A 26,708-nucleotide genomic window follows, 5' to 3' on the forward strand; every position below is an offset into this window, starting at 1 on the left:
TTTCTATGGACTGGAATCTAGAGAATGCTAAAGTGATTCTGGTATTTTACGGACCTCTGCTGGTTATTTTCTATCAAGAAAGTTAAACAGAGGCAGTTGCCAGAAAAAGAAAAAAAAGAAAGTCCCTCAGCAGAAAGCAATTCTTGTATTTTACTGAACTCACTGGTCGTTTTCTATCAAGACAGTTAAATAGAGGCAGTTGAACACAAAAAAAAAAGTCCCTAAGCGGAAGCAGACAAGTCCTAGGACTGATCTCCAGAGCCCACAAAGTACATACACATACAAGTAGTTAAATAATAAGTATATACTAAAGTATATACAAGAGGTCTCGAATGCTCGACCTAAAAATGACTAAACCTATAGATGCTAGATGTCGTGATTTTCAATACTGCACACTAATTCCTTCTACCGGACTCATGATCACAAGAAAGCTGAATTACAAACGTCCCCAAAAATCTGAAAGCAGACGGCACACTGCATTCTTGTTGCTCAAGTGCTTGTTGGAGTGCAACAACACAATAAGAGGGAGATATGGCAGTGGTGGTGGCTGCTAGAGTGCTGTGGGGTGGGTGTGCCATGGAGACTGCGGAGGCCATATTATACATGTGGAGCATTTTCCTGGTTTGCGCCGGCGCACCTTTTTAAAGGTGGGCCCAGAGCAAACCAAGAAAATGCACCGTATTAGGATAAATGCACTGCACTAGGGGCAGCTGCGAACTTGGGCTGCACTGGGGGCAGCGCATTCAGGTGAAAAACAGAGCAGCTGCTTTGAAACTGCTACGTGTTTTACTGTGCAGATGGGATTTGAGATCCCCCTTGCAGGCGGGGACAGTGAGTAACTGCACCCGCCTTCAAGGGGATGCCTGGAGGTTTATGGGACCCACTTCATCCCTCCTGAGGGCTGCCACCGGGGGCGCTCCAACAGTGCGTCATCTTTTAGGTGGCTCACCGTCAGTGCGCTTCCTGATGGCTTCTTTGCCTCTGCACCAGCATCTATAATATGGAATGCAAGACAAAGGATTTACCTCATTTACATGGTGCCACGTCCCCATGCAAAGGAGGGAACACCCTCTGATGAAAGCGCCATATGTGCGCCAGCACTATGGGATTAGAGAAGGGGCCAGACAAACATTGGCTGCCTCTTCTGTAATATCAAACGGGCCCCAGGGGTGCAGAAAGCGGGCGCAAATGCCTGTTGCGCCCCCGGGGCACTTGTGTAATATGGTCCTGGATCTGCCTGTGTAAGGGGCAGTGGGATAAGATGAGAAGAAACGCAATAGGCAATGAGGCCAGGTGGGGCACTCCCCACAGTAAATGAACCACCAAAACAATATATTGCAGGGTCACTATGGAAAAATAAAGAAAGATTTGACACATTGAAAATACGGTTATAAAAAAATAGATTTCTCTATGAGCAAGCAGATAGCAGGATTAAGTGCATGGTAATGGGTTTTGAAAAAGCTTAGAAAGTCCATGGCAACAATGCAGCTGAGTATGCTTGAAACAAGATGGCACGGGTAAGCTACAATAAGGAAAAATAACCCAAAGAAAATTATCTGTGAAAGATTGATTCTCCACGCCTATCCAAATGCTCGGCTTAATGATTCACCTATTTAGTGCCTTGGATGCACTGCACAACAAAAAATGACTTTTTATGGGTTAAGATGTTAAAAATCTGCACAAAGTGGTGCAAGGTCCAAACAAGGGAGTGTGGTTATGGCATACACGTTTAAACAGATTTGTTATACTATTGATCTGAACAGAGCAGCCTGAACATATACAAAAAGGTTTAATATACATTTGCTGTATGGCTACATTACTTTCTACAGGACTGTTGTAAAATGGTGGTGGGTAAGCACATTTAATGGAGTCAACACATGGAAATGAACATGAACTTCAACCTCTTCCTCTGACCAAGGTTAACAAAGCAATTAATGATGCCTCTTATACCACAAGACCATAACATCCCTGCTCCATGACCTCCCAGACTCCACACTGGCACTCTTTAATGGCCTCCTACACACAACATTAAGTCTCATCCAGAGCCCGAAGAAATATGAACATATAACCCTCATCATGATGCAACTTCCTTGGCTGTCTTTGCAGCCCGCATTATCTTCGAAAACCAGATGCATCGATTACATAGCCACCATGAACAGCAGCCCCATTTACCTTGCCAGAAAAGCTCACCATCTCTGGTGGGTCTCAGCACACTTGCAGTCATGACACCATCCAATTGCAGGCCAATAAGCGTAGAAATGAAAAAACAAGACAGCAGACCTTTTCAATCTATGCACCCAAGATCTGGAACAGAAGCATTGTATCCATCAGGACTGCTCAAACGCCGCTCCAAATTAGGAAAGAGTAGAAAACTTTCTTCTTTAACGAACACTAAATCATAATGCATTAGCAGTCCACACCCCAGCTACCTAACCTGACAGCTGCTGACACATGCTTGTCTTTGACCTTTTACAGTACATCACTTCCTTTCGACTAGGTTCCTGCTATAGAAATACCATATACATACATATATCACATCTTCCTCACTTGCCACTGCTGTGGACAAAGCCAGTGCTCTAGACATTGGGGCACCTCGATTCCTAGTCCACTAACTAAAATGAATTAAAAAAAAAAAAAGACAGCAGAGAAATAACGTCTACACTAGGAACCCCATAACCTCCGCCCTCGGCACAGGCTGCCAACTGCAGAAATTCTTTCAAGGCCCTTTGTTTCGCTCACTAAGCGATGGATGGCTCAGGACTGAGCTTGCTAAAGTCTTATCTCCAGACCAACACCACAGCAGGAATCGTGATCCATAATCGCCTCCCTTTGGATTACCTCTTATCACAGTTTCCCACTGGTTAGATTTGTTTATACGTATATGTACACACAGATATATAAACACACATATATATTGTTTTTAGAATATTTTTTGTATATGTCGAGTTTTTCCGTTTGGAATTGAATTGTTAATATTTTTACATTACATAAAATATATATATATATATATATATATATATATATATATATATATATATATATATATATATATTATCTACTGGCGGTCGCCAGTAGATAGTTATAGTTAGGACCGTGTTTCCATAGGAAATCCACAACATTCTATTTGGAATAACTTTGGCGCCGGTTGACGAATCCTCGCAAAATTTTCAAAATAGGTGGGGCGCTCCGCTCCGCTCCTACCCTGAAAGTCTCGGGGGGATTCGTCAAGCGGGGGCTGAGAAAAAAGGGGGGATCCCAAAACATGTTTTTCCCATGCAATTTTCCATAGGGACCTTTAGTCCAAGGTACAGCCCGAACGGCTGAACAGAATTACTTTAAATTTGGCAGAGAGGTAGTCCTCAGCTCAGGGATGTGCCTTTTGCATATATGGCGTCAATCTGTTCAGTAGTTCCTGAGAAAATCAAAAGTAAAATCACATACATATCTGGGCGGAGCCTAACGACACATCTCATCGTGAGATCTGATTGGCTGTCAGTACTTCATCCAAGAAGTGTTGGCAGCCATCTTGGGACCAATATACATGATAGCACCTCATTAAAAAGCATTGCAGTTAATAGAAGGTTTTAAGACTTTAGTTACATTATAAATCATTTGTTGATGGTACCATACTCATTTTAGGAATTGTGGTGTGTTCTAAGGTGATTTTACCATGTGAAAAAGCCTTCTGCTGTGATATCATGAACCATGTTTGAGAGAAAACTATTTTCTCAAGCTTTTCACACAGAGGTTTGGAAGGTGATCTATAAGCTAAACTGAGAGCATATTTTCTGTAAATTCACATTATCTTTCTCAGTCATGTAAGAATGAAGTCTGACATTCTCAGTAAAACATGTACATCCAACAAGGGCAGAGACTGTCAGTTGATTCCTTTGTGTTCTACTGCAGCTTCCCAGAGTGCTCTAAAGAACAACTAGAGCGCTAACAGTCTTACTTATGACAAAAGTATGGCACACCTGAAGCCATCTTGATTGGAATAAAGTGGTAACACTTAAAACATTTAATTTACAAAGGAACAAAATGAGGGGGTTCATTTTGCCATATAAATTATGATTAGTGCTGCAGAAAGAAACTAGGGCACATTTTGACTTCTGAAATCCTCTTTTATTTCATAAAAAAATTCTGACATGCAGACTGAAACATGCACTTTGAATACCAGCAGCAGACTTGCCTGGTGAGCAGTAGCTTTACTACAGTGATATAATGAGCAACTAGAGTGCTAACATTCAGAATTTATGGAAAATGTGTGACACATCTGAATGTCTTCTTGAAGGAATCAAAGTAAAAAACTGAAAGTATTTCCTACTGAGGAGACTGTAGTAAAGGAGGAAATTAGGAAACTTCATAACAAATAAATCTCCCAAGATGGCAACCAGAGACAAAAGAGCCCAAATGTAGCCCAAATATCACCCAGATGTAGCCCAAGTATAGCCCAATGACAGAATGTCCCAGAGTGTTCTTAAGAACAACTAGAGCGCTTACTGTCTTACTTATGACAAAAGTATGGCACACCTGAAGCCATCTTGATTGGAATAAACTGGTAACACTTAAAACATTTAATTTAAAAAGGAACACAATGAGGGGGTTCATTTTGCCATAGAAAATATGATTAGTGCTGAAGAAATAAAAATTAGGGCACATTTTGAGTGACTTCTCAAATCCTCTTCTATTTCATTAAAAAATTCTGATATGCAGACTGAAACATGCACTTCTAATACTAGCAGCAGACTTCCGTGGTGAGCAGTAGCTTTACTACAGTGATCTAATGAGCAACTAGAGTGCTAACATTCAGAATTTATGGCAAATGTGTGACATATCTGAATACCTTCTTGATGGAATCAAAGTAAAAAACTGAAAGCATTTCCTACTGAGGAGACTGCAGTAAATGAGGAAATTAGGAAACTTCATAACAAATAAATCTCCTAAAATGGCCACCAGAGACAAAAGAGCCCAAATGTAGCCCAAATATCACCCAGATGTAGCCCAAATGTAGCCCAATGAAAGAAGTGTGCAAAACATTTATTTTTTGTGTATTTGCAGTTTTATATAGTGCACACTTGTCAGGTATTGGAGTGCTTTACATGAGCATCGGTTACATCACACAAGATCAAATTCATTTTGGTTGTAGACATGGGGAGATAAAGTGATTTGACCAGAATCACAGAATGTTGAGCTGAAGCAGAGACTCCAACCTGGTTCCCCAGTTGCAAAGTCTGCAGCTCTGGAAGTAACACCACACCCTCTCCCCTTGGATGCAACATTTAATCAAGTGGTCAACTGGATAAAAAAACTAAGATTACAAATAATTTAAAAGTTCTTTGTCGCTATTTGAAAACTCAGAAAATATGTCCTCATTTTAGTTTTTTAGAGCACTAACCATAATTTTGATGCAAATAAGACCCTCTCATATATGTAATTTCTAAAGGAAATGCTCTAGGCATTACAGTTTTGATTACATCAAGATGACGTCAGGCGTTCCACACTTTTGTAATAAATCTAGAATGTTAGCAATCTAGTAGTTCATTGGGATACTGTTGAGAGGCAGAGGCCAGGGGCACGGACTCTGAAAATTGAAGGCAGGTAGGAGAGTGCAGAGGCAACAATTTGACCACACTAGGCAGGCAGGAAGGGCAGTGGCAGCACAACAGACTATGGAGGGCAGTGGAAAGGGGGGCAGGGGCAACAAACCAACAATACAGGACTGGCAAGAGAGGCTGTGGCAATATAATAGACCATTGTGGGCAGAAGGAAGAGGCAGCGGTCATACAACCATACATGCCAACAGACCCGTTTCAGCCAGGAAACGTCCAATGTTTTTAAGCTCAAATGGGCTTTACTTGATCTGTTTCCTGTCTACAATCTTCTCTTTTTCAATGTAACTCAAAGGGGAAAATCAATACCTCAGTTTTATTTCAAAATCTCCCTCTTACCAAGTTCAAAATGTTCGCAAGTATGGTACATTGGATCATGGTAGGCAGGAGGAATTGGGGTAGGGACATGGACTCGGATAACAGAGGACAGGAGGGACATTGAGAGGTGCACCAAACTGACCCTACAGGGCAGGCATCAGGGTTTGCAGCAGCACAATACACCACACAGGGCATGCGGGACGGGAGTGCAGCACAACAATCCATAGAAAGCAATAAGGAGGGGACAGGACCATGCACATGGACAAAAGACAACAGAGGGGAAAGAGGCAATGGTAGCTAGCTGACCATAATGGACAGACAGGAGAGAAAGCTGCAGCATAACAGACCATAAAGGGCAGGAGGGACGGATCAGGGGCATTACAATGAAACCGACAAGCCAGGAGGGAGGGAATAGGGGTCTGCACATGGAAACAGAGGGCTGGGGGCAAGGGGGCAGAGCAGGAGCAGCAAGATGACCATGGAGGTCAGGCAGGATGGGCACTAGAAACAAGACACACCATGGAGAGCAACAGTGAGACTATGATGGCATACACACAGACCATGGAGGGAAGGTGGGAGGGGGTCAGGAGCAGCTAGTTGACCACACAGGGAAGGTGGGAGGGGCCATGGCAGCACGGAAGACCATGCATGGCAAGCGGGAGGGTAAGTGGCAGCACAATGGCTATGATGGGCAAGAAGGAGGGTGCAGGGGCATGCACAAAGGACCATGGAGGATAGAAAGGAGGGTCAGGACCTGGGCACAGACAAGAGAGCTCAGGGGAAGGGGCCTCACAACAGACCGCGCAGGGCAGGTAGGAGGAGCAGTTGCAGCACAACAGACCAGGGAGGGCAAAAGGGTGTGGCAGTAAAATGGACAATGGTGGACAGGAGGAAGGGGATAGGGGCATGGCATGTGGACAGGCAGGGTGGAGGTGGCAGGGACAGGTTACAGTCATCTGACAATGCTAGGCAGGTGGGAGGGGAGACGCAGCTCAACAGAACACTCAGAGTAGATAGGAGTGGTAGGTCCATGGAACATGGTGGGCAAAAAGGATGGAGCAGGGGCGTGCCCAAAGACATCGGAGGGCAGGGGGAAGGAGAATAGGGGCAGCAAGCTAAGCACAGAAGCTAAGCAAGAGGTCAATGATGGGCCATAGAATTGGCGATGGAGGGCAGGAGGAGTGGACTGGTACATCATGCTAATGGAGGGCAGTGGCAGCATATCAGACCATGCATGGCAGGAGGGAGGAGGCTAGTCCATGTATTCAGACAACAGAGGATAGGGAGGAGGTGGATGGGGCAGCAAGATAACTGTTCAGAGAAGGTGGGTATTAGGAACTTTATTGTTTTTAAAATGTGTGTCTGTGCGAACTACTTAAAATATGAACACGTATGCAGCATAATCTCACTTTTATTCAGGAAGAAGAGGACGTTTGTGACTGACTCTGGGCTCACTTGGCAGAAACACCCCCTGACCCTCCACCCCCCATCGCAAAATGTAATGCCTGTGAAAAGGGTAGGTGGACGCAGTGTTATATAGAACATAGTCCTGAGAGCACGATTGAAAATGAAAACTAGATATAGTATATGGTATAAACTATGCACCAAAAAGTGTGATATAAGATGAACCGGGGCTTGAAATATAATATGCAATACATTGTGCACAATGACAGATTCATTGGAGAGCGCGAGATAGCACAGGCACTAGCGCGTGCTATGCAATATGCGCCTTGGAGTGTAATATGCACAGGGCAGTGTTGTGTAACCTAACTAGTCTCTAAAGTTGTAATATAAAATATGTGCTGGGGAGTGTAACGTTGCATATGCACTGTGACAAAGATGTGGAGCCCAGATTGTAATATGTATGGCATAGCGCTGTGCGTTATAACATAGGCATCAAGGAAGGCACGTTAGATGGGGCAATATAAGCTGTGCGAAGGCAAGTGTGGCATGACATATTCACGGGGTGGTTTTACAGTGCACATGGGCTAGAGAGTGTCATAGCATACGCACTAGCTGGTGGAATACAACACAGAGGTTTGTGGCACTCGGTGGGCACTGGTGGGTGTAACACAGCATTGGGCTCAGCCAGGAGTACGCTGTGACTCTCAAGTGAGGTTCGTCTCCTTTCCAGAGAGTAAAATAAAAAGTATTACACATCCGGCGGTGGATGTATGTTTTATTAACCGTGAGGGGGGTTTATTGCATAGTTTGGTCGAATCCCCTTTAAATGGCTTGGTGTGCGTGTGTATTAAATGTGCCAGTAAATAGCAACCCATGTTTGTATAAATAAACGATAAGGGTGTCTACTTGGAGAGTACCCACCGGCGGGGGCGCCGCGATTAGGCACGGTAGGGCGTCAGACACGTTAGAGCTTCACTAGCGGTGTAAATACATTCCACGTGGATTCATTGTAGGCATAGTCCCCTTTTAATGAATATCACGCAAATCGTCATGGTGATAGGTACATACGGTTTGTCCAGCATGTCCTAGGTGTTTCTAGAAATATATATTTTTAAAAAATAATAAAAAACAAAGGCCGGCCACGGGGGATGGGGTCCCCGGGGCCGATTAAGGCCTTGGGAGGGCCAAATTAATTTTTTTCAACAAAAACAATTAGGGTGCAGGCCCTGGGGGATGGGGTCCCCAGGGCCAATAAATTAGAAAAAGGGGGCCACACAGCCCTCCTTAAAAAAATTAAAAATAAATAAGACCGGCATTGTGCCGGAGGCCACGCCCCCTCCGTGCAGCACTCTGCAAACGCGCCCCCTGGCCAGTTGTAAGTTAGGGAATTAATTCCCCTTCAATACTGAGGGTCCCTGAAGGCCAACTAGCCCAACAGGTATCTCCAGTATGCGCCAGGGAGCTGCGTTGCAGACAGGTGTTCTGAGGTCACGCCCCTTTTTACACCTCTATGCAACGCAGCACTGTGGCGCTTACTGGAGGTACCTAGTGGGCTAGTTTGACCCTAGGAACCCTTAGGATTCAAGGGGACTTAATCTCTCAACTTAGAACAGCCACAGTGGGCGTTTACACAGTGGTGAAGGGAGGGGACGGGGCCTGAGGTGACGTGTGCAAACACGCCCTGTGGCGCGTTTTAAGAGGTAGTTTTAATCCCCTGCCCTATTATATACTAGAGGCTTACAGAGGAGGTCATGCTAATCACAGGGGGACCCAACGCATAGTGTTCCCTAGTGTATTTAGGTGTTTTCACTGTATTCTGAGTGTCTTTTCACATAGCACTGGCTCTAGGACTGGTTAGTCAGACTCAGTTACCACCAGTATCCGTCCGAAAAAGTTGAGGGTACAGGATGATTTTGCAACAAGGCTTCGTTCTGCTCTTCTGTTTGTTCTTTCTGCACGTTATCCTTCTTCCTGCACTTTTCTTAGTGTTTGAGGACTTCTGTTGCTTCTTTCTGCATTTCTTTTTTTTCTTTCTGTGCGTTTTTTCTTCTTTCTTAACATGTCCTATCTCTGTAGGCATAGTTAGAAATTAGCATTTAAAAAACCTTAGAAATTCACTGAAAAAAACCATAGGTTTCAGGGGCGTTATAGTTAGCTGGACTTTTCCCTCGTACAAAACCATTGAAATTCCCCCGTACAGTTAGCTCCGCTAACTATAACTCGCGCGCCCGCAATGCACTGCTGATGACGTCACATATTACATCACTCATGACATGGTCAGTGACATCACTCATGACATCACTGATGGCATCACTGATGACATCATCCTTGTGATAGAGTGGCAGACCTCCTGTCCCCCTAATATAACCTTTGATACACACATTCAAAAATAGAAACTAAAATTTTCAAAACAATGGACATACCAATACCAGTTACAACAACCTATTCAGTAATTCTAAGATCCACATACACATCCACTCATTCACCAACAGTCCTATACAGTCACTCATACATGTACTCGCTCAGCATATGTACTCATACACCTATACATCCTGTTACACAACGCCACTCATCCATAGAGTTACTCACACACATAGTCACTCATGCTAATAAAGAATCAAACATCCATTTACTTGCATATACCGTTATACACACACACCACCCCACTTACTTCTACAGAAACTTACACATACTTAGTCTTTTAAACAATCACTTATAGAAACACATACTTATTCATACAGGAACTCTTTCAATCTCTCACTCTCACATATACTCACTTATATACACCAAAAGTCACATATACTAGTTTAAAACATATGTAGTTACTCATAAAGACACTATTGAGACAGTCATTCACTCACTAACACACCAATGCACACACTCATCCACCCATACAGTCCCGCACACATGCTGACTTCAACACATACAGTGAGTCACTCATTCATGCACCTATGCACTACGTAATACCCCCCACCGAACCATGCAGACACTCATACTGATACTCAAAAAACCAACTAATAACCTATATAGACACTCATGTAGCTACTCACGAACCCATGCAGCCACTTATACACAAAGTGAGAGACTGATACAGATATTTACATATTTAAACACTACTCACTAAGCCATGTATTCACTAAGATACACTTAATCAGTCAGTTATACAATCAATTTTTCAAAAACAAATCATCCATTTAGACACTTATATACCCATTTATTCTTCCATCGGCCTTGAGATATACATATATAAAACATATGTAATTTTCAGCAAAACACACATTCACTGGATGATGTCATGAGTGATGTCCTTTGAGATGTCATCAGTGATGTCATGAGTGATGTCACTGACCATGTCATGAGTGATGTAATATGTGACGTCATTAGCAGTGCATTGCGGGCGCGCGAGTTATAGTTAGCTGAACTAACTATAACGTGGGAATTTCAATGGTTTTGTACGAGTGAAAAGTCCAGCTAACTATAACGCCCCTGAAACCTATGGTTTTTTCAGTGAATTTCTAAGGTTTTTAAATACTAATTCCGAACTATAACGTGCCTGAAACCTATGGTTTTTTCAGGGAATATATATATTATCTACTGGCGGTCGCCTTTAGATAGTTATAGTTAGGATCGAGTTTCCATAGGAAATCCGCGACATTCTATTTGGAATAACTTTGGCGCAGATTGACGAATCCTCGCGAAATTTTCAAAATAGGGGAGGTGCTCCGCTCCTTCCCTGAAAGTCTCAGGGGGATTCGTCAAGCGGGGGCTGAGAAAAAGGGGGGGGTCCCAAAACGCGTTTTCCCCATGCATTTTTCCATAGGACCTTTAGTCCAAGCTACAGCCCGAACGGCTGAACAGAATTACTGGAAATTTGGCAGAGAGGTAGTCCTCAGGTCAGGGATGTGCCTTTTGCAGGTCTGGTGTAAATCTGTTCAGTATTTCCTGAGAAAATAGCATTTAAAAGCATATATATATCTATAAGCGCGCACCGTGCGCGTACGGTAAAACTTTCCGTACGCGCACGCTGCAGTGCGCGAGCGTGATTCTGATTGGTTGTTAGATCTTAGTAAACATTCTAATCGGTCGAAACCAGGAAGTGTCGGCCGCCATTTTGTCTCTCGCAGTCTGAGGGGGTGAAAAACAAAGGTGGAGAACGTGAAAAGGGGGAAGGGTTGACAGTTCCTGACCCCCTAGCCTTTGTCAGGGTGTCCCGGAAGGACCCCCCAAGGGCCAAAATTTCCTTTAATTTTTTTGCGAAAAATCGCGGAGTACGTGTAGCGTGCGCGTACGGTAGAAACGGAAAAATTCCGCGAACTGCGTAACGTGGGTGCGCGGTGCGCGAAGCGCACCGTGCGCCCACAGCGCGCACACGGTGCGTGAAGCGTACCGTGCGCGTACGGTACGCGCACGCTGAAAAACCTAAAAAAAAAATAAATACATAACTTAGCATTTAAAAAACCGTACAAATTCACTGAAAAAACCATAGGTTTCACACACGTTATAGTTAGGAATTAGCATTTAAAAAAACCTTGCAAATTCACTTAAAAAACCATAGGTTTCACACATGTTATAGTTAGCTGGACATTTCACTTGTGAAAAACCATTGAAATTCCCCCGTTATAGTTAGTGCAGGCAACTAGAACTCACGCGACCGCAATCCTCTGCTGATGACGTCAGATATTACATCACTGATGACATATGTGTCTTTCTGAAAAAAAAATATTTGTAATATATGTATAGCTAAAAATTAATGGAAGAAGACATGGGTAAATAGGTGTCTAAATACAGTGATGTAATATCTGACGTCATCAGCAGAGGATTGCGGTCGCGTGAGTTATAGTTGCCTGCACTAACTATAACGGGAGAATTTCAATGGTTTTTCACGAGTGAAATGTCAAGCTAACTATAACATGTGTGAAAGAAACCTATGGTTTTTTAAGTGAATATATATATATATATATATACATATATGTGAAATGTCTTTCAAATCTTCTCCATCAGAAAAAGACGAAGCAAGCCCAGGTATGGTGCAATTAATTTATTTTCATCCCGTGCACCGAGCCATAATACGTTTCAGCCCTCGTGGGGCCTTGATCACATGAAACATTAAGGGGGCAAGCATAGCCTTTTTAAAGTGATAGTGCAACATACTGTGACAATCGAATTAGCAGACACAGTAAAAATCCTCATAGTTCCCTGCTCAATGGCTGGTATTGGTTCACAGTAATGTAAATTGTCATAGGATAAATCAATTCATGTGCAAAATAAGCAATTTGCAATTCAATAAATATATATAAATAAATATTAAATATACAAACAAAGTGCAAATGCTCAATGTTTTTAAAGAAACATTGTTTCAAATCGGATGGTAAAAAATGCTTAAGAAAAAGTAAAACCAATGTAAACTTTTTTCTGTATCAGTAAAAGCATATTGCCAATCCTACATGATCCTAGTTTGTATACACCATGTTACCGAATTTAGACAATTACAAATACTCCATAATACTGCCCCAGTGGGCGCAAAATTAATCACTCTTTGTCTACAAATAAAGTGCATAGTGGAAAGTGAAAATATCACCTAATGAACCCATAGGATTCACATGTGCAAATTCATACAAGATTATTTAAAACCTGGAATAATTCAAAACAAATAATGATAAAGCAGCAACAAATTTTAAGGCAGTTTGAACAGACCCTTAACTTCATAGATAGGTAAAGAAATCCTCACTAGAGTTTAAACCATTCGTAGTCTTACAATCCAGCACCAGAAAGTATTTGGTCTCCAATTTTCGTAGCATAGCCTCCCGGTCACCCCCTCTTCTCAATGGAGGAACCGAGTCCACTACAAAATATTTAAGATCCATTGATTTTTTGGAATAACTCTCACCAAAATGTCTAGCAACCGGATATGCACTATCACCATTGTTGATTGCCCTTATGTGCTGGAGTATCCGCTTGTGGACCTGTAGCTTGGTGCTACCTACGTATCGCAGGCCACAGGGACACTCCAGCACATAAACGGCAAATTCGGTTTTACATGTCAATTTCTTGGTAATGTGGACAGGTTTAATATTGAAAGGAGTTGAATATTCAGTCCTGTTGACACCATGTGTGCAAGCTTTGCAAACAGCACATTTGATGAATCCCTTGCTTGTACTGAGCCAATTGGTAGTATTTCTCACCTCGGGACTACTTTTAACTAACATATCCCTCATGGGTCGAGATTTTCTGAAGGTTATGTTGGGGGACTTGGTTAGTGTACCACCTAGTATTGGGTCGTTCTTTACCAGTGCCCAGTTTCTGTTAATCATCCTCCGTAGGATTTTGTTTTGGGTATTGTAGGTGAGTATTAATCTTGGTGGTTCTGTTGTCTCAGATACCCGATTTGCGACCACGCTAGTTTTTCCAATCAATGCCTGTGTTCTACCATATGCATTTGCTCGCGTCATGGCTTTATTGATTGTATCCATTGAATAACCTCTCCTAAGGAACCTATCCTTACATTCATTCTGTGCTGCTAAACAATCTGAGTCTGAACTACATATTGTCCTTATCCGCAGCATTTCTCCATACGGGATGCTGTGGATTAGATGAGCAGGGTAGTGACTGGTTGCGTGTAGTAGAGAATTACCAGCAGTGGATTTTTGATAAAGCTTGGTACAGAGCTGATCATCTTGAACATAAATCTCGACATCCAAAAAACAAATTGATACCTTGCTGATCTGACCACAGAATCTAAGGTTCAGATTGTTAACATTCAATTGCTCAATAAAACGGAGGGCTGCCTCCTCTGTACCTCTCCATACTATTAGCAGATCAACTATGTATCTGAACCACCTCATAATGTTGTTAGACATTACTTCTTCAAAGGCGGTCCTGAGGACCTGTTTTTCCCACAGCCCCATGTGCAAACAGGTGTAGCTGGGGGAAAAACAGGCCCCCATAGCCACGCCCTGAACCTGCTGAAATACCTGGTTCTGGAATGAAAATAAGTTATTTTCAAGGCACATAGTAATCATGGTTAGTATCATTTTGTTATGCTTATAAAAGCAAATTGGTCTGGTATTTAAAAAGTGTTCAAGAGCTTTTAGCTCTTGAACACTTTTATACTCATGTTTATACTCATTATACTCATGTATAATGACGAGACATCTAAGGAAATAAGCAAGTCATTGGGATTCCAAACAATGTCATTAAGTTTTCTCAGTAGGTCACCTGTATCCAAAATGAAATATATATGTGCTTTTAATGAATTTTAAATTTGATGTAAAATATATATTTTTAATGATTGGGTTACTATATATAAAACTTTACACACATATATATATGTATGTGTGTTTATATGAGTAGATTTGTCACAACTGGCATCTTTGGCGTGTTTCCCCTGTCTTTTTTGCTTTGGATCTCCTGTTTTTTACTCTCTGCTGCATTTTGTTTTTGCTGGTTTTCGAACTCTAGGCACTTTACCACTGCTGACCAGTGCTAAAATGCAAGTGCTCCCCATTTGCACAAAAGAAAATCCTTCGGCAAAACAGTGTAATTTTGTTTTTAAAAAGGCAAGTATTAAAATCTGTGAGCGTTACTGTGTAAAAAAAAGTATTACGTCTGTATGCATGGTTGTGTTTCAAACAAAAAATTAAGTTCATATGCAATGTTACAGAATGGATGTCTCCTAAAAAACAAGCTAGATTAGTAGCCCCATCAAAAAAAAAATACGTGTGTAGTTGTTAAAAATAATATGTGTGCTCCGAATAAAAGTCAGCTCCCAAATATACATGCTATCAACAATCAGGCTTGATTACAAAGAAAAAAAGTCCCACCGGTAAGGCGGATGAAAACTTCAAAAGGAAGGAGTACTTGGTCCAGGTGCCAGAGAAAAGATAAACACACGAAAAAAACAGAACCCACCAGAAATCAGCACGAAAAAACACGTCAAAACCAATCAAAAGCAAAGAATAAAAAGTGCCAAGCAGGAAAACAAATGGTAAATCGGGGCAGGCTGCAAGCCCTTTTAAAGATTATTATTATTTTTTTTTACTTACAATAGATTTCACAAGAACAGGGCAAGCGCAGTGCAGGCAAAACCTATAAAGGGCTCCTATGATAAGCCAGGGAACATTTGTTTAATTGTTCTACTTGATGTTGATGGTAAGTGCTTTGCAAAAACCATGAACAAGAATACTAAGGTTGAGCAACCGCAATAAAGAATTATTCCCTCTAACCAAACAGGTTTCCAAAGGGGTAATGGGATAGAGGTTAACCTGCTATGCATATCAGCATTAATGGACCGAGCTATGAAAAAGGGGACAGGTGCTTTAATTTGTGCATGTATTGATTTTGCAACACGCTTTGATAAGGTGGACAGAGGACGGCTGTGGGCAAAACTAACATCCCGAGGCATCCCCACATGCCTTTTGATGGCCATTTTAAGCCTTTACTCAAATACAGGGGTAATGGGGCACTTTGGCGATGATCCACACAAAATGATGCCTGAAGCAAGGTTGCATCCTGCCCCTCTTACTCTTTAATCTATATCTGGAAGCTTTGAGTGATCCTCTAAGATCGGCCAAGGGATTTCCACCTAAAATTGAGAGCAGCAGTTTACATCTTTTACAGTATGCAGATGATCCCATTCTTGTGGACCAAACTGCATGACCGTCTCTGTATGAGTTAGAGGACTATTTTAAAGACAATAAACGGTGTATTAACACATCCGAACCGAAGATTCTGGTTTTTGGCAACAGAAAAATCGAGTATGGTGAAATGAGAATTCTCGAACTTTTGCTTTGCAGCGCCTTCAAAGTTGCTTTTTGGATCTAGATCTTTCTGTAATTTGCAAAGTAATTGAAAGTAAATGGATGTCTACTGTGCCATATGAATCATTTGTATATGAGGATTTATTATTCTCCTGGCTGGATCACGCCCATCGCTGTCGTTTTAGATGCCTCTTCCTCTTACTGCAGTGCATGGCGCTGGCTCATATCCGTCTTGAGTTCAACTTCACCCAGCAGGATATTAGTTACGTGTGATCCTTTCTCCCTGTGCGAAAATGAGTAGAGTTGAATGTAGCTCGCTTAAGCAGCTCTTACAGAATCTTACTCAAGACAAGGATTCAGGTTTACATATATTTTACTTGGATCAATCAATGTGCTTGCAACCAAGGATCCGATGCAGTTGTCTGTTGCACCGAAACAGTTAGTAAGAATTGTTTTGAAGCAGGCAAGGATGTTATCTGCCTATGGTGACCTACAGGCTATTCGTGCAAGAACTCATGCAATACCATTGATCAACCTATATCAGCCTTTATCGCTGCCATCTTATCTTTTTTTTTGTAACACATTTTATTAGGAACAAAGAGCAGCAGTAAAAGCATGGTTTAGACATCTTTGGCACAGTTATGCAGAAATACAGCATTACATTACAACCTGCAAGCCAGCAGGATTACGATATTCAACAGGAGAACAGTTACTATAAGGGTAACGACTATGTCCCCGGGTCAGAAAAGCAAAATAAGTCAGTACTGGTTCACCACCGGATCCCATCCTTTCGGTTGTCCTGAGTATGGGCCAACACCTCCCCAGCCTCCCTATCCAACAACGAAAGCCTCTCCAGTCTCAGTTCCACCGTAGGGGAAATGCAGATCTCCCCCCTGTATTGATTCTAGAGTCCCCATTTATGATCCCATTTTCTGGGGCATCCTCTCACTTTATACACCGTTTTTCTCGGCAATCATGGCATGATCCATGTCTTTTGCCCAGTCCCGTAAATGCGGTATAGTGTCCACTCCCCACTTCTGAGCTATATTCCTTTTCGCTATAACCCAGCCCATAGTGGCCCATGACTGTTCCGCTTGTGTGAGGTCTGTTGCGTCCCAGACATTCAGGAGACAGTGTGGGAGATGGCTGAACAGGCTTGTCACATGTCCTGGCCAATTGTTGGGTGATGTCCTTCCAATAGTGTTGTATGTGGGGGCAGTCCCACAGGATGTGTATGTATGTGCCAGTTTGGTTACAATGTCAGAGGCATAGGGCATCGGCCGCCTACACAACCTGAATAGCAGTGTGGCATCAAAATATTCTCGGTGGTGGATCTTGAGCTGGACCAGCCGAAGTCGCATCGGAATCGCAACCTCACGGGGGAGGCCAGTGCCTCTCTCCAGTCTTCTTCTGCCAGTTGCCCCAAGTCCGCCCCCCAACTTGACCGTAATTTCAGCATTGGGTCAGTCCGATTATTCACCAATTTCCTATACGTGAGGGAAATAGCCTTCTGGTCCATTGGGTCCAGCAATAATCTGTCCTCAAGAAGAGAGGAACCCGGAAGGAGAGTATCCTTGGGGAGGGCAGAGTCAATGGCATGACTAATCTGGAGATAGCGGAAGCGCTCTGTTGCCGCAAGTTCATATTTCGCTTGGAGAGTCGCAAACGATGCCTTATTACCTTTAACCCACAAATCTCCCACCTTGGAGATCCCTATCAGGTCCCATTTGTCGAATCCCGCATAGTCACTGAGTCGCCCCAAGATGGCCGGTTCCCACAGAGGGGTAGCTTTCGTTAGGTGTCCCTGCCAACCCATTCGCTGCTGAACTCCATGCAACACTTCAACAGTACGCGCCGTGGGGCCAGTGAGGCGTAGCTTTCTATGGTTAGTGTATAACGCTCTATTGTAGCCCCCCTTTACCCATTAGCCAATGGTCGGTGCAGAAACTAGGATCGTCACGCGGCCCAAACACCCATTTATTGATGGCTATGAGCTGCGAAGCTTGATAGTAGAGGCACATGTCCGGCAGTCTTATACCCCCGTCGTACCATCCCATGGTGAGTTCATTTACGGCTATCCGTGGCGGCTTGTTCTCCCAAAGTAGATTCCTCACCGCTGGCTCGATCTGTAGGAAATAGGAGTTAGGTACTGGGTTAGGCGTATTTTGTAGGGCAAAGAGAAAGCGTGGTAGGGCAAGCATTTTGAATAGTGACGCACGTCCCAGTAGAGTTACATCTATTTATATTGTCCATGTCAACAGGCTACAAAAACCCAACTCCTCGCCTTCCGTTTCGGGTTGATTCCATTTTAAGCATACACATATGACGGCTGACAGGTACCTCCATGTAGGGGTTGTGGTGGTGAATTGGAAACTCTCGAACACATCTTTTGCACATGCTCTAGAATTATTGTTCCAAGACGTGATAGGTTGGTATCAATTTTTAGACCGCTTAATTTTAGACCCTGCACAGCTGCAGTGGGAGAAGGTTTCAGAATGTAATCAATGTAATCAGGCCAATTGTCTGGATGATTTATAAAACACATGAAGGTGGCAGTAACTATGCGGAACGTACCGGCTAAATAGAATTGGCAGTTGTTTCTAGCATATACCTGTGCATTAGCTGCTGCCGACGGCTGGCCCCATGCACTTCACGGTCAGGAGTCAATGCACTTTGAATGTGGAGATGTATTAGCACATGCACTTTATAAAGTTAACATGCTGCGATGAGCCTGAATGATCGGATACCAAGCCGCCAAAGTAGTTTGTTTTAACATATACTGTGGAAATCACTATGTAGAGTTCTCGGAAAAACTTTACTTGGATGATAAACTATGACGAGTTTGAATGATGGGATAGCAAGTCGCCAAAGTTTACATTATTTTAATATACACTTTTTAATTAGTGTTTAAAAAAGTCTTTGGAAGACAAACTAGCATATACTCATTTTAGGCGAAGATAGCTACTTGTTATGTAACACTCGCACCTCTAAGTCCTCTATTTTACTTTAGCTGGTTCGAATTACAAATTGCTTAATGTGAGATGCTCTAGCTGACCTAAATGGGTGTAGATGTGTGAACACTGCAAGTTTTTTAATAACTGTTTATGTATTGGATCAAGATGTGTCCGGGACTCCAAACTGTGTTAGATAGGACATGGGGATTATTGTATTTTCTTTTTTTTATTCCTTCAGTTTCTTATGTCTATTGATTTCACCACGATGATTTGCGATGATTTGAATTAACAATGCAAATAAATAAAAGAACTTGAACTGTGAACTATTTTCCCTACAGGCATCTAAGCATTGGAAATCTCTCTCCGCGCAAATAAGGGAATGAACAACCATGTAGAATTCCACACAAAAAAATAAAGACATAGCTGCCCCCCAAACACTTTATCCTACAGGTACAGTGTAATAATGCACATAAAGTCGGTGATAATAGCTGGTTCTTCAAGTTTATTGCAAGTAAATGATCCCATCCACCAGAAGCTGCTGCAAGCATCTGAAGCTACCTTCAACTGCTTCTCTGCTTCACATCATTCCAAACCCCTCAATCATAAACATTCCATTGTCCAGGCAACGTGAGCAACATTCTACGATGCCACACATCCCCTTCCTTTACGAAGACAAATGTATGAATTACACCAGTGGTGCAAACCTATATACAACATAAGAATATTCTGAACCTATTTAACAAAATCTTTTAGAAACATGGGAGGCTTGGAAACCCTGGATGATTTGCGAATGCCTTGGGGAGCCCTGCTTGCATCATTACCATCAGACAATGATTTGCGAATACCTTGGGGAGCCCTGCTTGCATCAATACCATCAGACAACTTCTCCCTAATCAACAACTCTTTCTTTACCACCACCACCCTGTTCAAATTCCAAATGCGGTGGTCAGCAGTTTTTATAGCATTTGTGAACACTTTTATTACTTGAATGGGTTTCAAAAATCTTACTCCAGATCTCTTTTTGATTGGGTTCTTTATGAGAACCCAATCTCCCACTTTCACAACTGTCCTCTTAACAGATTTCCTTTCATCAAAATTCTCTTTCCTAGATATAATTTTCTCTGATTCTTTGACCCTCCAGTTAGACTTATCATTTTTAGTGATTAACCCAGGTTGCATATTATTTACCCACGGAGGGGCTACACGAGTATTGGGACATCTAGCCCTGAATAGTTCAAAAGGCGTTCTATTAGTGACAGCGTGAGGCGATACCCTGTAAGCTTCTACCTTATCCCAAATTTGATTACGCCAATCCAGACCACTTGACCTAGCCATGTTAATAGTTTCTTTTAGTACACGGTTAAACCTCTCAACCATGCCATTGGTTTCTGGGTGATACAATGACGACTTTTTGTGCTTGATACCATTTTTTTCAAAAAATGTTTGCATTTCCCTGGATACAAATTGCACCCCGTTATCCGTTAAAATATTAGAAGGTATACCTTCCCTAGAGAAAATTTTCTTTAAGAAACCTATCACATGTTTTGTTTCAACCCCTCTTGAAATACCTATTTCAGGCCATCTTGAGTAAAAATCAACTAACACAAAAACATACCAATCAGTACCCGATGACTGTATGGGGCCCAAAATGTCTAAACCCACTTCTTTCCAAGGGGCATCAGGTCTTTCCCTTATCACCATGGGTTGAGTCTTGGGTTTCGCTACCCTCTCACTCAGGGCACATTCTACACATTCTCTTATCTTCCTTTCAACCTGCATATCCATCCCTGGCCACCAATAATTGAGACGAAGTCTCTCTTTCGTCTTTGAAATGCCCTGATGTGTAACGTGTGCGAGCGAAATGAGATCTGCTCTAATGCTACTTGGTGGAATGAGCCTCAAACCCCTGAGAAGTAGACCATCACATTCCGACAACTGGTCTCTAACATGCCAAAATTTCTCCAATTCTACGTCTTCTCTATGTTTTTTTTTCCACCCACCGTTAATGGCCTCTAAGACCTTCACCAATACTTGGTCTTCAAGAGCCTCTTTTTTCCATTTGTCCTTATCAATAGCAGAATCTTCCACTAGACAAACCATTTCATCATCCATTTCACACTCATCATCACCGTTGCCATTTTCCTTTCCAATCAATCTGGACAAAGCATCAGCTACCTTATTTTCCACCCCAGGTAGATACTTTACATCAAAATTGTAGTCTTGAAGTCCGACCACCCATCTTGTGATTCTCCCCGAAACAGCATCGATCCCCTTGTTCTTGAAAATTTCCACCAAAGGTTTATGATCAGACCTGACTTCAAAAGTAGCACCCCATAAGAAATTTTTTAATTTGCTTATTGCCCAGTATACTGCTAAAGCTTCTCGCTCTATTACGGAGTAGCGAACCTCAGCATCTCGCAAACTCCTGGATAGGAAAAGAATGACTTGCTCTTGGGACTGATCCTTTTGAACTAAGACTGCTCCTAGTCCCTTTAAACTTGCATCTGTAATCAAAATTGACTTCTTCTTGGGGTCAAAACTACACAGTTTGGGAGCGGAATTTAACTTCTCTTTAAGATTACAGAATTCTTGTTCACATTCCGCATCCCACAAAAATTCGCAACCTTTGCGCAACAAAGCTCTCATGTGCACGCAACAAGAAGCGAAACCCTTAATAAACTTGTTATAGTACTCGGCCATACCTAAAAAACTCATAAGTTCCTCTCTATTCGTAGGTGCAGCTAGATTCTGTATTGCATTAATAAGACTCTCCTTAGGTAACACCCCTCCTTGAGAGATAGTGTGTCCTAAATATTCAATTGAACTTTTCCTGAATTTGCACTTTTCAATCTTAACTGTAAGGTTAGAATCTCGCAACCTGTCCAACACCTTGTATAATCGGTCATCGTGTTCTTTTGCGTCACCTCCAAAAATCAAAATATCATCTTGGTAAATTCTTACCCCTGTTAGACCCTTTAAAACCTTTTCCAGTGCCCTTTGGAAAACTGAGGCTGCTGACACCAGCCCAAAAGGAAGTCTAGCAAACCTGAATGTCCCAAAAGGGGTGACAAAGGCCGTTAGATCTTTAGAATCATCATCTAATCTAATCTGGTGGTATGCTGACCGTAAATCAATGGTACTAAATACTTTTGCCCCCTTTAGGAACATCAACATGTCACTTATGTTCGGTAGGGGGTATCGGTCAATGACTACACTCTTATTTAATTCGCGAAGGTCCACACACAAACGAAGGGACCCATCACTTTTCTTGGCTGCGACCACCGGAGCAACCCACTGAGTGGCCTCTACGTCTTCAATTACTCCTTCATCCTTGAGTCGCTCCAACTCTGCTTCGACTAAATCTCTAACTGCAATTGGTACATTTCTAACTTTACAGCAAACGGGTTTAGCATTGTCAACCATTCTGATATGATGAAAGTACCCTTTGAGGCAACCCAATTTGGTTGAAAATGCACTTGGAAATCTGTTCCTCAAAATATCTGCAAACTCCTTGTTAGAAGAGTCTTGAACCACAGATACCATCTTAGACACAAAACTCTCTTTCAAAATAATGGGGGGCGACGAATTTGGATCTAGCATGACCCCTAAATCCTTCTGGTGGAACCAGCTGAGAATGCTATCTCCCTTTTGTGATATATAAATTTTTGCACTGGCTAATCTACCTTTGTAGTCAATTAAACCCCAGAAGTACCCAACAAGTTTAATTGGTTCACCCCCATAGGCAACAGGCTTTATGTCAGGTCGAATAACCTTTACCTTTCCCATAATTTGTTTTTTGTAAAATTCTCTGGAAATAATGGTTATTTTCGCACCTGAATCAAAAAGGACTCTAGTAGGCTTCCCATCAACTAAGATCTCATCAATGGGACAATACCTCCCTTCTCCATTTTGTACTACCTGTACTTGAATTTGCCCACAATCAACTTCATCTTGGCCTTGATAATCATCATCTACGTCATAATATATTTCACTAACTTTTCCTTTGTAGTTTTTTCCTTTACACATAGCCGAGAAATGATCCCTTTTTTTACATTTGCTACATGTAACCTTCCACCCTGGACATTGCCTGTCGTTTGCAAAGTGACCATTTTTCCCACAACGAAAACATTTTACATTAGATACATTAAATTTCCTGGGAGTTTCTTTTACAGCTTCGTTTTTCTGGGTTTCTTTATGATCAACTGTTCCTCTAGGTGCAGTCTTGACAGCATGTACAGAGTTTTTTTCTTTACTTCCTCCATTTTTCTTTATGACATCTACGCATTTTAAAGATTGTTCTATCCTCTTTGCAATTACAATAACTTCTTCTAAATTCGGTTCGTCTTTTTGCCACAATTCCTCTCTGACGCGTTCAATGCTACAACCCAACATGAATTGATCCCTTATTCTTTCTTCGAGAGTTGCAGCGAATTTGCATGAGGAAGCCAATTTCCTGAGCGATGTGATGTAGTTCTCGACACTCTCATCCTCCAATTGGGATCTTCTGCCAAAATGGTACATCTCCAAAATGGTACTAACCTTGGGTAAAAAATGTTTATCTAACATAGCAATAGAGATTTCGTACTCATTGAGGTTTCGATCAACCAGTTCAGGAAGATGATCGAAGACCTCTTGTCCTTCTGAACCTAGGCAATGTAATAGCAGGGCCGTCTTCCTCTCTGCACTTAGAGACGCACCACAAACTCTAGCATACCTTTCAAAAACTTTGCGCCATTTTTGCCACTTAATGGGAGGATCCCCTGGTTCTGACAGAAAAAATGGAGGTGCAGTAACATTTTGCATTGTAATGCTATAAACCTGACCACTTTTCGTAAATAAATTGTACCTTATGCAAAGACAAAAAATAATGGTAATGAGAATGTGAGAATTGCCACTTAACACTTACTGGTTACTATGAGGCTGGAATGAATAAAAACAAATTGCTTCCTTTCCCTCATTTACTATTCAAGTTATGCACCAGTATTACTTTGTGTTCCTCTTCTTTTCTCTCTTTTTTTTTTAAGTGAAACGTGTGTATCACTGGAAGAATACACTTCTTATTGTTTGCTTTAGCCAGCCTCATGTACTTTCCTGTCCAGCAGCAATCTCTCTGTTTACAGCGGTTGCTTAGACAACCAGCGCGAAGCGTGTAGAGTGTTGGTGACACAAGGCATTCCCTTGACAACCAGCGCAAAGACAAAACGAGCTGATGACGCTGCTTGGATAAACAGCGCGATGCGTGTAGAATGTCGGTGACGCCAGGCGTTCCCTTGACGACCAGCGTAATATCAAACGTGGGCTGATGACGTGAGACGTTTGTGCGTCTACTCTTGCATACACCGGAACACTGAACAGTGTAATGGCAGATCCTTGGCAGCGTTCGAAACGGTAGGCACACATTTAAAAAATGCCATGAGGTTTCGTTATGGTCCTTGATGTGCCAGATTACCGCCGATATCACACAAATGTCAAAAGTCTTAGGATCGAGCGATGCTCCGCTTCTCTCGCATTTGTTACTCGCGCACAACGCTTTCACGCTAGGGTACAGCGCATTTGCTTATAGAGCAGTACTTCATCACGTTGCTTCACTCGGACTAAAAAAACGCATCCAAAAACAGCTGTTGTAAATAGATAAGAGCGTACTTACTCACAGAGCAGCGTTTCATTTAAACGAGTCCAAAACAGTCAGAATCCACACTAACTTCTTGACATGGTGCTGCAAAGCTGTAGAGCAGTACGATCGGAACAAAATGCGTGTCCTTTGTAATTGATGCTTGAATAACGAAGTAGTGTTGGGATCTTGCATGAATCCTTACGAATTGGGAACCATCCAGCGTCGCCAAGTGTAATAATGCACATAAAGTTGGTGATAATAGCTGGTTCTTCAAGTTTATTGCAAGTAAATGATCCCATCCACCAGAAGCTGCTGCAAGCATCTGAAGCTACCTTCAACTGCTTCTCTGCTTCACATCATTCCAAACCCCTCAATCATAAACATTCCTTTGTCCAGGCAACGTGAGCAACATTCTACGATGCCACATACAGCTTTAACGTGGACCGGTATGTATATGAAACCAGCGATCCTATACCTTACAGCTTCAGCGCTCCAGGCACAGGGACTGCTACAAGCCAGCTGCCGCACAACTAATGCACATATCCGAAACTCAATCATGGCAGCCAATGTAGCAGGCACAGGCTACATCCTAAATTCTCCCGTCTACGAACAATTCGAGTAGCCCTTAATTTCGCCATCTATAAAGTGTTTTGAGGCCAGTGCAGGGTTACACACCGCTAAAGAACAGTTTACAGTACGGGAAAGCCTGGAAACAAATCTTAAGGTCTAGCATGAACACTGAAAAGAAGGTATTATTTATCTAGGATTCTCCTCCAACTTGTATACTGGCGTCTTTTTGGTTTTATTGGACATCCTGGCCCTGGATTCTCAGTTCAAGTATTAACGCTTCCGTTTTTCAGGCAGAAAATCCAGCCCCGGTGATTTGTGCTCTTCGCTAAAAATGTGTATATAGCCCATCTGCCCTTATGAACAGCCCTGTTAGCATAGGACGGGCCTGTGGCATTGAAGGCAACATGGCCGACATTGAATAATAACTATACACAAAATAGCAAGAATGTTGGCAATGTCGCACTCGCTTATGGAAAAGCATAATTAAGACCTAATCCCACATAAACGTTCCATATACGTCAGTGGTAGCAGTGGAAATCATCCAGGCTGTCCAGTGAGAATATGGGCTCCGACAGACCAAAATAACCTTACTTTCCAGCTCCTGAGCTTGTGAGTAGAATCTTAACAGCTCACAACGGTCTTATTTTCGGTGCTGAAAAGCACGTGGGTTCCCGCCTCCTCCACACGTATAAAACCCTTACTTATGTGAGCATTTTCAACATTTGTGTTTAAGAAACGAAAAGATAGATGCTGCATGCCAGCACGGCACAAGGTAGAATAAGCCATTTACCAGTCCGAAGAAACCACAGACCTACCAAAGTGTGAGCTTGCGGTATCGCCATAGAGAGAAAACTCTCATGTTACCAGTTGAACACAATAACAATCCATACATCTTTGGCAATATCTTGTAACCCATTATGGCACACCAATACAGCATAACTAAGACAGCTTTAGGAGCAGTCAAACCAAGTGTTGTAAAATACTGCCATCTACTGTCTGAAAATAATAGCAATCAGTTCTTGGTAAGATGAGCAGCCCAGTGGGAAGGTAGGAAACCATTAACAAACAGGTGGAGTGAGAAGTTACATTAACTGCCTATAACACTAGTTCTTAACTTATGGCCCGGTGACACCTGGGGATCTACGACAACTGCTTAGAGGGTCGTGATTGCTTAGAAAATTAAATAATATTAGCAGTCTAATAACATGCATATACATATAGAAACAAAATGTTCAATTGAAATTTTAAAAACGTTCTGTTAATATGAAGGAAGTTGCAATTTGAGGATAAAAATTAAAATTATATCCTCAGATTGATTTGTGGGAGCAGTACACGGTAGCTCCAACATTCCACTTGAAATTAACATTTTGATCGCTCTTGTTCGTTAGTATAGTAAATATAATATTTCATCATTTGTGTATTTGTTTGATGAATGGTTGTGCCTGTATGTCTAGGTATTGTTTGGCGGTTCGAATCATCAAAA

General features: G+C 42.2%; 1 protein-coding gene across 1 annotated transcript in view; it reads right to left on the reverse strand.

The window, feature by feature from the left end:
* PRKX (protein kinase cAMP-dependent X-linked catalytic subunit) overlaps window positions 1-26,708 on the reverse strand; it is a 395,625-nt gene that overhangs the window by 84,826 nt on the left and 284,091 nt on the right. The gene's annotated exons all lie outside the window — the stretch shown is intronic.

The sequence above is a fragment of the Triturus cristatus genome, chromosome 8 (assembly GCF_964204655.1).
Source record: "Triturus cristatus chromosome 8, aTriCri1.1, whole genome shotgun sequence".
Lineage (NCBI taxonomy): Eukaryota > Metazoa > Chordata > Amphibia > Caudata > Salamandridae > Triturus > Triturus cristatus.